Source organism: Crocodylus porosus, unplaced genomic scaffold (genome assembly GCF_001723895.1).
Source record: "Crocodylus porosus isolate Cpor-Errol unplaced genomic scaffold, CroPor_comp1, whole genome shotgun sequence".
Lineage (NCBI taxonomy): Eukaryota > Metazoa > Chordata > Crocodylia > Crocodylidae > Crocodylus > Crocodylus porosus.
In genome coordinates, this window is record NW_017728911.1 from 34,462,512 (window position 1) to 34,477,871 (window position 15,360).

The window sequence follows — 15,360 nt, forward strand, 5'->3', positions numbered from 1 at the left end:
CAGAATCTCAAGTATCCAAACTACTGCTTCCTGACCCTCCTTCAGTGAACTGTGAGCATTTCTGCTGTTAGCTGACACCTTCTCTATTGACTCATTATCCAGATTCGTGGTTATCTGAATACATGTGGCATCTGCAGAACAGTTTAGATAGCAGGAATTCTGCTTTGTTTGAATGAGCATTGAGCAGTGTCCTATATTTAGTAGGGAAAAAAAGTACAACTCTGTACTGAGTAAGAATTAAATTATGGGAATGAAAGAGCCCTTAATGATGAGGGATATATTCTTCTGACCTTAACTGAACCGCTGCTACATCCAAGCAGCAAATATACACCTGCTATTTAAGTCTGTCATTGATTCCAATGGGAGAAAGAGTGAGCTATGTTTCCAAGCAAAACATTCACATATACCAAGTCTCTAACAGAAGCTTTATCCCACCAAGGTAACAGGTTGTGGGATGATTTCCCACCTAGGCAGTGGATACAAAGTCTCTGGAGAGTTTGTTGCCCAGTGCCTCACCTAACATTTGTGACACTCCTACCAGAAAAAACAAATTAAATAGTGCATCCTTCTGTGTATTAGAAATGTATTACAGAACATCACTCTGCTATCCAAGAAATACAGAACCCAGATTCTCCTCCTTACACCAGCTTTATACTGGTATGTGGTGGTTGATTTCAGAGGACTTACTCCTGATTGACAGAGGAGTGAGCCCCTGAAGAACTGAGCCCAGTGTGTTCATGACCGGCTGTGTCATAGCTATCAGGAGACCGTAGACAGCTTCCTAGGTACTCACCGGTGTCTGTGCGGCAGCCTGCAATGGGCTGTACTCTGTTTCTGAGGTTCAAGTCACAACATACAGAATTAGACCTTCCAGAGTCCCCTTCAGCAAGTGGGATGAAATTGTGAGTAATTAGGACCAGATATTATTTGTCTGGGGGCGGGGTTTCAATCAAGTGGGACACTCCTTTGCCTGTGAGGATGTTTTCCTGAAGCCTGCTTTGCTGAGGAGGGAAGCACAGTTCCAAGGGTTGGGCACAAAGGAAGCTGTATCTGCACAATGCAGGGGTTTGGTTCAATAAGACTGATTCTTCTGTCCAGGGGTTAGGTATGTGGATGTTTGTGTCACTGTAGTTCAATGGAGTGAGAAGGGACAGACATTCAGGAGTGTCATATCTATTCCTAGCTGTTCCACTAACCTGCTCTGTGATGTTGGACAAAAACTTTTCCTCTCCCTTCATTCATCCTTCCTAATTAAAATTTGCAAACTGTTTGGGGGCTCTCTGTTACTCTGCATTTGTACAGTGGCAAAATACAATGGAGCCCCATTAAGAATCCAGGTGCAACTGCAATGCAAAAAAGACAACATGTGTTTATGTATGTGTGTATGTGGTGTGCCATTTCATAGCTCCTTCTCGGTGCTGTGTGACACGCAGACCTCTGGCCAATATAGATAGCTACAGGGGTTTCTACAGTACTGCCAAACTGTTATCTGAAAAATAAAATTGTGCTTGTCTTCTGTTTTATGTCCTTTTATACTTCATGTAGGACTTCATTTTTAATACCCTAAAAGCACCAAAGTCTCTGATTTCCACATTCAACAGGAAGCATCAGGGACTTCCCTAGGAATTTTTCCTGAGGATAGGCATTGTTATGAACTGCTACACAAGAGCTGTGGCTACAGGCTGTGTTAAGAGAGAGGTGCATATACACTTAAACCAGGAAAAGAAGTTTTGTTGTTCCTCATCCAAGGAACGGTTCCAATTAACTTCACTAAAAGTTTCTTTTATTTAGAAGGATCAGGTAGCAGATTCTATTGCAAGACATCTAAGATATATATTTTTATTGCAGTATATTAATTTATGTTATCTTTTTATCCCTGACTTAGTGTCACAAGTGATTATTCAATAGATTTAGCATTCTGTGCTCCATTATTAAATATACCTGCTCTACTGGCTTTCATGTACCCATTTCTCATTAGTTAAATGTAACTAGGTTTAATTTTTTTAAGTATAAAAGCACACTGTTTAAAGCTAGCTCTAAGAGCAATCTCAGTGTTGTGTGAAACTTTGAAAAGTCTGTTCAGTTATGAAAAAAGACATTCCCAAATTCTAAATGTACAGTTACAAAAAAAGTTTAGAACATGTCTTAAAATGTAAAAGAGAAAAAGAGAAGGTTTAGTCTTGTTAATAATCCTCTTTGTGAAAACTACTGGATGTTATGCATGCATCTAATTCTGCTATGACTTTCTGGGTTTACAGTATTTATAGCTGAATTGTCATTACATATTAAATGAATAAAAACAGACATTTTTAAAGAATTAACAATCAGTATGCACCTTAATCAAAATAAACTTGAATCCACAGAACTGACTCTGGTCTGATTTAATAAGAAACTGTCTTTCTGAAATCCAGTCAATCCCCAAAATGCATTATCTTTCATAAATTAGTACCTCTGTATTTGGGTACTATGATTTCACACTACTTGCTAATTTTGTGGCTTAAACAATCACGTTTTAACTGATTTTTCCTTTTTTCTTACTATTTGGAAACCCCACACAACACAAGAAAAGTATTTTACTGCCTGCATAGTGGAAACAGTGAAACTGAATACACCAAGTACAGCAAGTGTTATCAAAGGCACCAGGTAAACAAGCTGAAAAATTAGAAGAAAAGATTTTTTCCTATCTCTTTCACTTTTAGCAACACTGGATGTTACTTGCAACAACAGTAAAATCAGACAGAAACGGAATTTTTAAGAAGACAGTTTCACTTTTAAATCAGGCAACTTCAGACTTCAGAGGAGTCACTCTCAAATTGCACTGGTGACAAAGATCAGATCTGGGCTCTTTTTCTGGAATATCCCGTTGGTACTTGGGTCTTTACATGGCAAAACCTGTGTTGTTTATTTGCCCAGTCTCAGATGAGTTCTTTATTATGTGTGGTTAATGAGTCAACAGTCAGAAACTGCCTAACCATCTGCATGAACTGGCAAAGAACTGACTCAGAGATGTATACTCATGCCTTTTGGAGGAATCAGAGTGTTTATCAACACTTTACTATTTCAAAGGTTTTTATTTATGGTGTGGACGATAAAGCTTCTTGTTTAAATTTAGGGACATTAATTTGGAAGAAATCAATTTCTTCCTGAAGTTTTTGATGGCAGGCACAGCTCCTAGTTTTGAATTCAGATACTCTCAAAATCATTTGTCTACAAAAAAATCAATAGAGGTCTCCAACTTTGTTTAACTTGAGAGGCAGCTAGATAATACTTGAACTTGATCATGCACATTCCTTTCAGAGGGACCACACACATCCGAGTTGAGCATTAAAGGCATGGAAATCATTTTTGCTGCAGCTTGTGTGTGTCTGTCTTGAGCAGTGAGCTCATGGCCACAAGAGCTAATCTAAAACATACAAGTGCTCAAACCTAAAAACCCAAACAACAAACCCACACATTTCTTAGCAAGTGGGTCCTTGCAAAAATTACTATGGCTCTGTCAGCTGGGTTTGTCTCAAGGATGCTGCAGAAGGTCAGCTAGATGCCAGCGTGTTCTATCTATTTTATTTACTGTTTGACTACGGATCAGCAAGAAGGAAGAAGGAACCTGATATGCGTTTTACAGCCCCTACTGTACATCTGTATTTGCAATATAGAGCCTATGTATTTTGTTAAGAGCTAAAGATCCTGATCTCGTGAAAATGAAATTCCATTCCAGTTTTTAGAGCTCTGCATATTTTGCTCATGACATATGAACTATCTCAGAGTAAACTAAAAGACTCGGGGTGGATTTTCATTCAAAAAACATGGATTGTGATTGAAAACCCCCATTCATCCAGGGCAAAGAGAGGAAAAAAAAGAGCTACAATGCCTGCAGGCAGTCTGTGCTAGGCTATAAATAGCCACTGTTTATTTTACACCAATTTACTGCACTATACCATTGAGCCATGAAACAGATTTTTCTGTGTGTATGCTATTCCATTTTTGCTATCTGCATTCATGATAGCGTAGTAGAGGTTATTTCATTTGTTTTGCTTTGCTTTGATAAACACAATTATTGTCTGATAAAATCACTGAAGTTTGGCTTCTGAGCAAGGAGGAAATGAAAGCTGTCCTCCGGTAACAATGCTTTATAAAAATTCTAATGCTAAGTAAAGGCAGGGGTTTGCTTTAGCATGTTCAAAGCTTTTCATCCCAAGAAATCTTTTTTTAAAAAATTATTTTGTACTGAAGGGTATCAAGGCAAGATTGTAGCTGTGCATCCCGTTAATAAATTCTTGCGTAGCACAGTTGCAGTCAAGAACTGTAAATTTCATTTAATGTTTTTCACACACCAAACTGGTGTTTTAGTCAATTAAGCAAATGACTACAAATGTCAACTAGAGCCCTTTTAGAACAAAGTATTATCCTAAAGAGCGTTTTAAATTTAACCAATAAATAAGGTACCCAGGACTAAAAAAAAAAAAAGAAGGAAAAAGTCTCTTTGATACCCTTTCCCTTCTTTTTCAGCCCTGATGTTAAGAGTAGTATTAGGGCTTACCTTCAGCTACCATTACTCACTGCAATCAGTGGGGATTCTTCATAGAAGCAGGCTTTGTCCCTTGATGTTGGAAAAGCTGTAAAAATCTGTACAGGGCCTGCCTGAGGCTGGACAGTTGTTCCCCTGCCCTTAGACGGTAGGTGGGCTTTGAATAACTATTCTGTTTTTATACCATTGTTTTGTCAAAATATGGTTATGAAATGCATGCTATGAATTCCTGAGGCCTGTGATTGTTAAGAAACTTTCCACAGAATGGAGTAAACCTAGACAGCCTTGTTCTCAGTGACTCCCGTCCTCTGCTTGAGACAAAGTGGGGCTGCCTCCTGTGTCCTAAGGTTTGCCAGCCTTGCTTTAACTTTTTCTCCTGTGTCATTGGGGATTCAGGGAAGCAGAGCCTACCCACAGCAGAGTGCACTTCGGCTCTGTTTCCCAATCTGTGCCCTCTTCCAGGGAAATCCAGTGTGCAAGAGGCATTTTCAGGTGGCTGCTTCATGCACCAGAACAGTGCAAACAGTGCCTCAAGATGGAAGTGAGAGTCAAATTCAGAGTGCCATGACACAAGAACCCTACAAAAGCTGGCTACAACCTACTTTGAGACGGCTGTACTGTGGGACAATGCTCGAGGACCATCTCCCATACAACCTCCATTTAATTACTGCAGGGGAGACCTGAACCCATCTGGAACCAGGAATGCCCTTTTGCCAGTGGAGCCCAAACCTTTTTGTTGTAAAGATGCTGCGAGGATCAGCCATCAGGCCTGCCTGAATGGGCACGCACTCAGCATTATAAACAGGGAGGACTATATACTTGGAGCCTGGAGGGCTTCTTAGCAGACAGTGCAGGGACAAGCCAAATAAGGGAGCAGATAGCGTGCAGAAGACAGGGCAGAGAGGACCAGGGTAAAAGTGGGAGTAGCTTTCCAGTTACAGGTCTAGGCACACTGATGTCTTAGCTGGCATTTTCACAAGTCCCTGCTTGCATGCAGTATTGTTTGTAGCTTTTCTGTCTTTGAACCTGGGGCACAGGATTGGTGTTCATCCTAAAAATAAACAAATTGGGCTGGGGGATATCACAGAACAATAGGTCTCTTCTTGAACCTCCTCCTCCTTCCCTTCAACCCCATTCCAGCATAGACTTAAATGCTTTATAGAGTGCAAGAATCCTGTACTCCAACCCTAATGGCTATGCCTCGGAGCATACGCTCATTTTGCATTGTTATGGCAACTTGTAAAATGACTATTTACATGTTTAAAAAATAAGCAATCAAAGTGTGTTATGAGTAACCGTATTGACACAGCTAGAATTCAGGGTGGTGCTATGGCTCAGATCTTATCTTACTGTGTATGCAAAAAGGAGCCTTGCATGTTTTGTCCCCCTGGGTCTGTTATATATTATTTTTGACTTGCTGCTCAATAGTAACTAACATATTAGGCTTTCTTTCAGTGCTTCCCTATGGATGCAATCAGTTGGGAATGACATTCTGTTATATCGCTGATCTCCCCAGATCTTCTCACTTTATCTAGAGTCATTGCTGAAGATGATGAAAAGTTTTCTTTTTTCTCTTGCTTTTTTTGGGTGCATTAGCCCGCTGAACTTGAAATAGAAATGCGAAATGGATCCCCGTTTTGTTGTTGTTTTGGCCGGATGATTGCCTTTTAGGACAGGAGCACCCGCACACGGGAGCATGGAGAAGCATGCCGGCCACTTTCCGGGAGCCTCAGGGTTTTGGGGAATTTGTGGGAGCACCGATGCCTGTCTTACAGCCTGAATGAATTTTATTTTGGAAAATGGACAGACAGACAGAATGGGAGTACAGTGTCTGAGTCTCTCTTGCAACATGCTGTATCAGTTCTTCCTCTCAAAACAGCAGCTGCCTCTGCAGATTGGGATGCTCACAAATTTAAAGATGCAGTATTGAGACAACAAAGTTACAGCAGTTACAAAAGGCTACTGTTCACCATGGAAACCATGTTTGGATGTCTGAAGTGTATCTGTTGCAATCTCCCCTTGCCCTGCCTTAAACATTGCTCCCTTCTAGTTAACTCTTGATCAGTTATGAGATTATGCAGATGCACTCATTTTTTGAGGAGGGACAGTGATCATCAGGTGCATAATCCTTCACATTTATTTATTATTTCTCTCACAAGAAAGCAATAATAATCACACCATCATTTCTTGTTTACAGGGATGTCTTGATTTCACGTAGACTTTTAACCTCTTGAGGCATGGACCGCGGAGTGCCCCATAGATGCTAGCTTGCTTGTGGAGTCTGAGTAGTGAGATGGTATTTGATGGGGCTTGATCAAGTGTCTTCCTTTCCAGAAGGCTGAATCATTTAGAGGCATAGCTGAGCGCTCCTGGCCCAGAATGGTTTTCCATATCTTTTACTGAGACGCTAATCAACTTCCAATTTGCCCCAAATTCGACACACCTGACTGCTGAGTATTGTTATCTTGCTCCTTGCTCTTCTTACAAATCAAGACCAGTCTTTTCAGAACTCACTAGTTCTGCTCCTGCGCTGGTGCAAACCTTACAGCCTAGACACCACGATAATGCACACAGGACCAAGACAGAGAGAGAGAGGGAGAGCAGGATGAGTCTGTGTCTCTCACATGTTAGCACAGAGCACTTACCTTCTAGTCCAAAAATCCTTTACATCTTCTTTATAAATGCAGGAGCATTGTTACTTTGCTACCAGCAGCATTGTTATAGAGACTGATTGCAAAGAAGATTCCAGGTACTGAAAAGAAATGCATAGTAGCATCATGTGAGAGAGCATGCTAGGACTAGGACCCAGAACCTTTTAAAGAGCTGGGAGTGTCACCTATACGCATGGGGCAGATGGAAACCTGAAGCTTGGTTACCATAGCAGTAAGCAGCCTAAATGAAAACATAATGGGTGAAATCCTGTCTCTGTTGAAGTTAAAGGGAGTTTTGCCATTAGCTAAATAGAGCCAGGATTACATTCATTTTTCTTAAATGGAAGTTTAACAAAAGTATCTATTTAAAGACTTTGAAATTCCACACCCAGCTATGATCCAACTCAAAACGCTCTCAGACATTCAAATAAGTCTTATTTTCTTTCCTTCTCTTTTCAAATCCTAGTACAGAATGCTCCTCTACTCACTTGTAAAAAAAGTCCCTCCATGGGTATTTATGATTTAAATGAATTTTATGGTGGGAAGGGGATGGTGGTAGCCACATGGCTTGATCACATTTCACAATCTTTCTAAATTTCAAAGAGCACCAGTCAATCTGTCAGATCTAGGCATTTTTGTACCTATAATGAGACTGCATTTTTTATCTATTTTTTAAAAGAAATATACTGGTATATGTTTGCTAATCAATCACAGGACATGGACATTTTTTAACTCAAGCATTTTTTGAACAGATAGCACAAAAAAGTGCCTCCTGCATGCAGGTTTATAGGAAAGTATGAATTCATTTCTGTTTATCTCTCAAGATAATACAATTGTACTCACTTTTAAAGTAAATTCTGCAATCCTAACAAATATTGGAAAGATGAATCAGCCTATGGATAACTGTTCAGTATGTGCAGCGGGCACCTTACCGGTGTTCCATCATGTAGATCTTCAGACGCCTTATCATTTCCACATAAAAACCTTGCCTACGTGCTAAATTATACAGTTGTTGCATTACTGTAAAGTAATCAGTGTATCCTGCGATCAGAAAAAGAAGGGTGGGTGAAGGAATGTGAAGAAACAGAATGGTAGGATTGTTGTGATTGCAATATTCAGTTTCTCGCTTGGAACATTTTCTTTCATTATCCAATGGAAATATTTGTTTCTGTTTGCCTGTACATTTAATGAAGAATTGTAAAAACAGTTCCTTATAGCAGTCCATTATAATTTGTCTTTCTTCAGCTAAAGTTATTTTCATAAAGGCACAGGGTTTTTTTTTAAACATATGTAAAAAGCATCTAAACCACACAAGTCACCATGTCTAATTCACATATAAACTGCACAGCAATCAAGTTAGTAGTTAATTGTACCTCCTGTGCCTGTTTTCAGTAGTCCAGCAGCAAATGTTGTAGTTCTCTGTATTGCCTACAAAAGAAATATATTATTTTTAGTGAAGATCCATTACGTTGGAAGAAGACAGGTTAATTTCACTAACAGATATCTTCAGGGTCTCTAGAAAAAAAATGGTTTAATTCTTTTTGTAGACATCAGATGCATGGGACGATAACTGCACAAGACCTATAGGATTTGATCCAAAAACGGACTCCCTCTCCATCTCTGTTACACCACTATAAATCAAAATTTGCTCTTCTACAGACAGAGCAAGTGTCCTCCCAAGGACTGGAGCCTTGACATGATGGAGATGTTCGGGTGCTACCCATGACCTCGAGGGTGATGCTGCCTGGAGTTTTGTACTCTTGGTAGGATCACCAGCAAAGCAGGTGGATGAAGCAAGAATGCTTCACCGCAAAGGTGGATGAAAGGTGCAGCCAACTAGAATCCTCCAGTGGTCTCGCTTTTACTAGGGTTTCCTTGTGTAAAAACACTGAGAGAGGAGAATCAGGACTGGCATTTTTCAGGTTCCTTCACAGAGACCTACATCTCAGCAATGGCAGGGTTGCTCCATTTTTTCTTTTAATTCTCTTAAACAGTTTGACATAAAGCCACCCCAAAAACAGCCTTCTCTGACCTCAAAGCTGAATGTTTTTTACAGTGCCAGTTTCTGTCTAGTATCTGCTCCTGGTGGATTTTCAGTTTGCACAGCTGTGTATGCAGTATCTCCAAAATTTATTCTGATACTTCCTTACCTAGTGCAGCGGAAGAGGAGGCTAAATCTCAGTTGGGAATTTTCTGACTCAGATTTCATTTAGTAAGAAATATTGTTGCCAGTGTGGGACTCATTGTTCAAGCAGTGTATCCCAGCTTCTGATTCATAAGAAATGTCCCAGTTTCATCCTTCTCAGTGTATTACTGCAACTTCAGTTAATACATTGGGAATACATGGTTTATAGGAACAAGATCAGTTCCTCTATATATAATGCAGAGATACAGACAAACAGGGGATATAATAGGAACCTCTGACAGAGTTATGAACTCTGAAACATGAACTTTTTTTTCTTTTCAAGGGCTATTCAAACAGTTCATTACTAACTCATAGTAGTGGTTCTCATGGAAGCGAGAAGCTTACATGTAGCTCTGAAGCTGATCCTATGGGAGAATCCGCTAGGTCTGTGTTGTTTTAAGAACCAGTAGTAGGACTGAGTAGTAGGACTGAAGCTCAAGTTAATACTAATTTGATACAGTAGTATTTCCTTTAAGGATACATGAAATTATATGTTTGAATTAGACCTTTTCAGCTAAGTAAGAAAATGCTCTCTTTGACAGCCCACCCTGAACCCTTGTGCAGAAATTATTACAGTAATAGCTTCCAGGAGTCACATCTATGTACCAGGAGTTCATTAGAGTAATCTCAGTAGAAACACAGAACAAAAATATGGTCCCTACTAAACATATTGATTCCCATGCCATGCTTACAGGAATGGCTGGTGTACACTACCACTATTATTTGGCTTTATAACTGAAAATGGCACAGGTGCTAGTTCAGAGCAAATAAAGACCAAACCCAAGCATTCCTCCAAAAATTCAGGTTATTTTTTCAAAATTCAAAAGTGTTCAGAAAATGTAAAACACTAGTTCTCTGTTAACACCAGTCAACAAATCCAATCAAACAACTTGTCTAATATTTTTTTAATAATTTTTTATTCAATAGAATATTTTGCAACCCCCTCCCCAGATTTATCAGAATTATCTGGATTTGCATCAAGAGCTGAAGAATGTGACAACCAAAACCCACACATTTTGAGTTTGGGGACTGAAGTTTGGATGAAGATATCAACAGAAAACATAAAAAACAGTTGGAGCCAATTCTTTAAAAAAAATTACTGAATCTAATCTGGATTTCCATTAGTGACTTCTGTATTTCTTGGTTATGGACAGGACCAAGAGCACTAAACTTGCAATGCAGCAAGAAATTATGATACATTGAGTTTTCCTGACCAATCCTGTTTGCCACAGAGATTTAGATTGTTCTGACAAAGATCAATGAAGATCAAGTGAACTTTTAGTTCTTTATCCAAAAACCTACATCTTTTTTCAACTTTTGTTGGCCCATCGCTACTCAACAAATATATTGAGTTATATCTGTTGGACTTATTCATATTTCACAGGCTACTCTAAACACACCAAAAGTGAGACGAGGTCAGATATTTCCACAGGATAATTTCTTTTTATAACAATAAAAAAACACAATTTCATTTTTTAAACCTATTTTAGAATCTGTATCCAAAATATCAGGTCACAACAAAACAGAGAAGATGCAGGATTTTACTATGCAGTGTTCTGCATATTTTTAATTCTAAATGAGGGCATTGAGACAATGTCTGTACTTGGTGGTAGCATATAACCTTGCAGGAGTTAGTGATATGACTGCATATATCACAGGTGTTGTTCGCCATGTAGTTTCAAATAGGACCTGTTGAATAGTGAATTTCGTTTGCCCATTCCCACAGCGTGTCCTTGTTATAATGGTCACATTGGTGGAAAGGTAATTTTTCTGTCTTGCTTTCAAAATTCAGAATTGCTTTGCAGAATCAGACATGCTTTTCCCTCCCTCCACTATGTTTTTGTGATTCTGTTTGAGTATGTTTCTCTGAGTGTCATATATGGGGTGTCAGGCAAGGTTCTTTGGGTAAATGGGCTATCTTTTATTAGACTGAGTACTGTAGTTGGAAAAAAATTCTTAGCAAGCTTTTGGGTGCAGGGTGGGACTTCATTGTTTGGAATGTAGCAGCTAACATCCCGACACAGCGTATGACTCTGTTCATTAATAAAGAGAAAAACCAGAGAAGCAGAAAAATAACCACATCAGTAAAGAAGATCAACAGTTAAATGCCAAATATATAAAATGGCAGCCACACCCAAGCAATACCACCTTTTCCCCTGCAATTTCTTGTACCTCGTGAGCTCAGGCAGGTAGGCAAGGAGAGAACAGGCAAACATAGACTGAACAGTGATGTTAAATCCAGGACTCTACGGTTAACATTGAAGAAATTGTCATTTTACTATCTGCAGCCAACAAGTATGGAGTCAGTAATAAGTCCCAGATTCCATTAACTATAATGAAAAAAGGTTGAAATGTATAGGAACTTAGTGGGGGAATTGCTGCCATGATAATGTGTCCCCAGAATGAGCCTTGTTTGTGGTCTGACAGTAACTACAGGCTCTAGCTAAGACTGAGCTGCATTGTGCTCGCTGCTGCACAAACATACAGTAAAAGACAGTCCCATCCTTGAAGAGCATGCCAGACAGACAAAAGGTGAGAGAAAAGATAGATACTATACCCAGATAGGGAATGGAGGCACAAAGTCATTTTTGCACCACTTCCCCCAGGAAAGGGCTTGAACACAGATGTTGAGAGTGCAAATCCAGAACCTTATTCAGACAGCCCTCTGCTTCAAGCCTGCAGCTGCAGTCTCTGTTCTCAAAATTGACTTTAATAGGTTTTTCAAGTGAATGAGGAATGGGACATACATTGTTACCAAGCCTGATATTTTAAATACTGCTTTAAAATGCTTTTCTCTAGTTTTGACTGGGGCAAGATGACATTGTTTCCCCTCCCCTAAATCAAGCACTTATTTAGGATTTAGAGATTTCTACTAATGGTGCTTCAGATAACATTTTCTTCTGCCTTGCCATTTGTTTGCCATTGGCTCAAATCAGTGGGAAGAGTTTAGCATGTCAAGCGATAAAATTATTTGTTTTTGTGGTTTGCATTTCTTAATGACACACAGGATATTACACTGTTTTTTAAAAGTGCCTTTTAGGAAATGTAGCATTGCTTGTTGAAAATAGCTATTAATTGGTTGCCATGTGCTCCAGCAAATATAACTCATTATGCCATTAACACTATGTCATTAGCTGACAGTTAAATAAATAAGGACTATGATGGGACACTCAATAAATTATTTTGCAGATATAGCTTATTAAAAACACATCAGTTAGCCTGCCTGCCCGACTTTGTGAAGTATGACTAATGTAGGATATGACCCAGCTCCTACTCAAGCCAATGGGATAATTTTATAGATTTCAGTGGAAACAGGATTGAACCTATACTGCAAAATAAATTATATTCATGATGTATCTAGCAGTAGAAGGGAAAGTGGTGACTGAAAACCAGTGAGTACATATTGCAACACTGAGTGAACTCCCTCACTCCTTTGAAGTCATTGCAGGCATGTAGCTTCATTAATGTTGCTACAACCTATGTTTAATATAGGCAGGAGCCACTCGCCAATCTCAGGAAGAAAGCATGCTGCAGACTAGAGCCTCTACCCTGCGCAGCCCCAGGAAAGGGAATTTGAAGGGGGTTCAAAGATGAAGGGGAAATAGCACTGCCAATATTTGTAATTTTATTGTGAGCATGGGCAACTAGTGCCTCCTGAGTCTGGGGGAGCAGTGGCAGCAGACATGGGGCTGGGAGCACCTGCAGAAGCCACTGGCGGTTGCGGGGACAGGGCTGGCGAGCACCCACAGAAGCCGGCAGCAGAGACGGGGCTGGTGATCACCCGCAGATGCCACTGGCAGCATCAGCGGCAGGGATGGCTCTGTCAGGGGGGGCACGTGCCCCGCCTCCCAGTCACCTATGATTGTGAGTGTCATAATTTTTCATAAAACCCCAACTCCCAGAGTCCGGTGCTTATGTGAACATCCCTGTTTTAATTTAAAAATGCATTCCTAGCTCATATTTCCTAAGAAAAATGTGAAAGTCTGAATCCCAAAGTGAGCAGTGAGCAAACAAACCTAAGATTTTTTAACATCTCATCACTTTAAGTCAAAGCCAGGATTTTTTAACCCTTGCAGGTGGCTATTGGGGGGTGGAGGGGGGAGGAGAGGGAATCACTGCACTTTCCATAATCCCTCATGTGAGCTCTGCCTAGGAAAAAGCCTTTATCCTAGTTATAGATAGATCTTTAGGAACCCCTACAGTCCAAGGTTTCCAGGTCAAGCAAAGTATTTGGGGACACCTTATGCTTTTGAAAATAAAGCGTAGTCAGAAAGCAGAGTCCAAGACAATGTTTCTCTTTTTCTCAGGCTGATTGGAACTGACTGCTTACCTAGATGGAGTTTAAAACCCATTACAGACATCTAGATTGTGAAGCAGAGTTAACTGTAAATAATGATCCATGTAGCATAAAGAAGCAAGAAACATCTCATTGCAACCCTGCTCAAAGCAGAGGCTTAGGTTGTGACTAATTCTAGCCCTGCCCAAGACACAAGCCACCTCCCAACTTCACTACCCTTCCCAAAAAGCCTACCACTGCTTGGGTTAGTCAAACATGACGGTCTTATGGTGGGACAGGGGAAACTGCTTAATTAACTCCAACAACTGATCCAGTCTTGGTAACCAGCTCCATCCTCCCCACCCCAAATTTACATTTGCAGTTTTCTCACTGGACAAATTCACTCCTCCTGGGACAGCTTCTAAGGAGATTCGGCACACCCCATCCTATTAGTCGGAAGACCACTGGGTGTGAGCAACTGCAGGGTGGGAGGAAGGGGTTCCCAATATGGACCAACAGTGTCGCTTTGTAAGGGGAAGGCTCGGTGCTGCACAGGACAAGAAAAGTAAGCCTCACCAAGATTACCAGATAAACAGAATTAAAACTACAAAGCTGGAGATTTCAGGTGAAGAGACATCTTGAAAAAGAAGGCTATTCTACTCTGGGATATTGTGCCTGGAGCAATCTAAAGATTTCAACATCTACAGAGGAGATTTAATCCTATTATTCATTAAAACCTATTTGGAATATGGCAGCAACAGGAAAGGAAACATGAATGAAGATGGAGACCCTTAGATTTTTTTTTTCAATCCTAGCAAACCTTAAACAGCATCATTAGAGGATTTGAAAAGATTTTAAATACTTTTTGGAACAATTAAATTTAGCTGAGTTTCAGATAGACCTCTCTCTCTCTTGCTTGCTTTCTTTCTTTTTTTTTTTTTTACAGCTAGAGTTTCCATGGTGACACACTACAATTATTTATCGCCATGACAATCTGCTATGGATTTTTTAAATGCATTATCTATTTTTATTTGTATTGTCATTCCTGCCAAGGGGTGGGACAACACCAGTTTGGTTTGTTGAGAGGAGGTCAACATTGAATTGAGGTGATGGAAAGTTGGAGGGAGATGCGGATTTTAAAATGAACAGCAATCAAATCAGAGGGACCAAACCCTCCATTTCGAAGTGCAAGAAAATAGCAACTATGTTAATTTCCCTTGTTCTCCTACAGCATTCAATTATCTCAAAGGTCTTTAAAAAAATATGAATTAATTAAACTTTGCAAGTGCGGTGAAATTTTATCTCCATTATGAAGCTGAGGGAAGCTGAGGCAAAGGTGTATTAAGTAGTTCACCTAAGGTGACACAGCAAGTCAGTGACAGACACATACTTTGCCTGCTTAGCAAACTGTGGCATTGAAGCTCCCTGTACAGTCTTCATTGTAGCCATTAAAATTTCATAGAGTTCATAGACATTTGGGCTGGAAGGGACCTTGGGAGATCATCGAGTCCAGCCCCCCCGCCCAAAGGGCAGGAAGTCAGCTGAGGTCATAGGATCCCAGCAAGATAAGCATCCAATTTCCTCTTACAGGTGTTCAATGTAGGTGCTTGAATCACCTCCGCTGGCAGGCTGTTCCAGACCTTGGGGGCTCGGGCAGTAAAGAAATTCTTCCTTATGTCCAGCCTGAAACCGTCTCACAGTAGTTTATGACTGTTCGACCTCG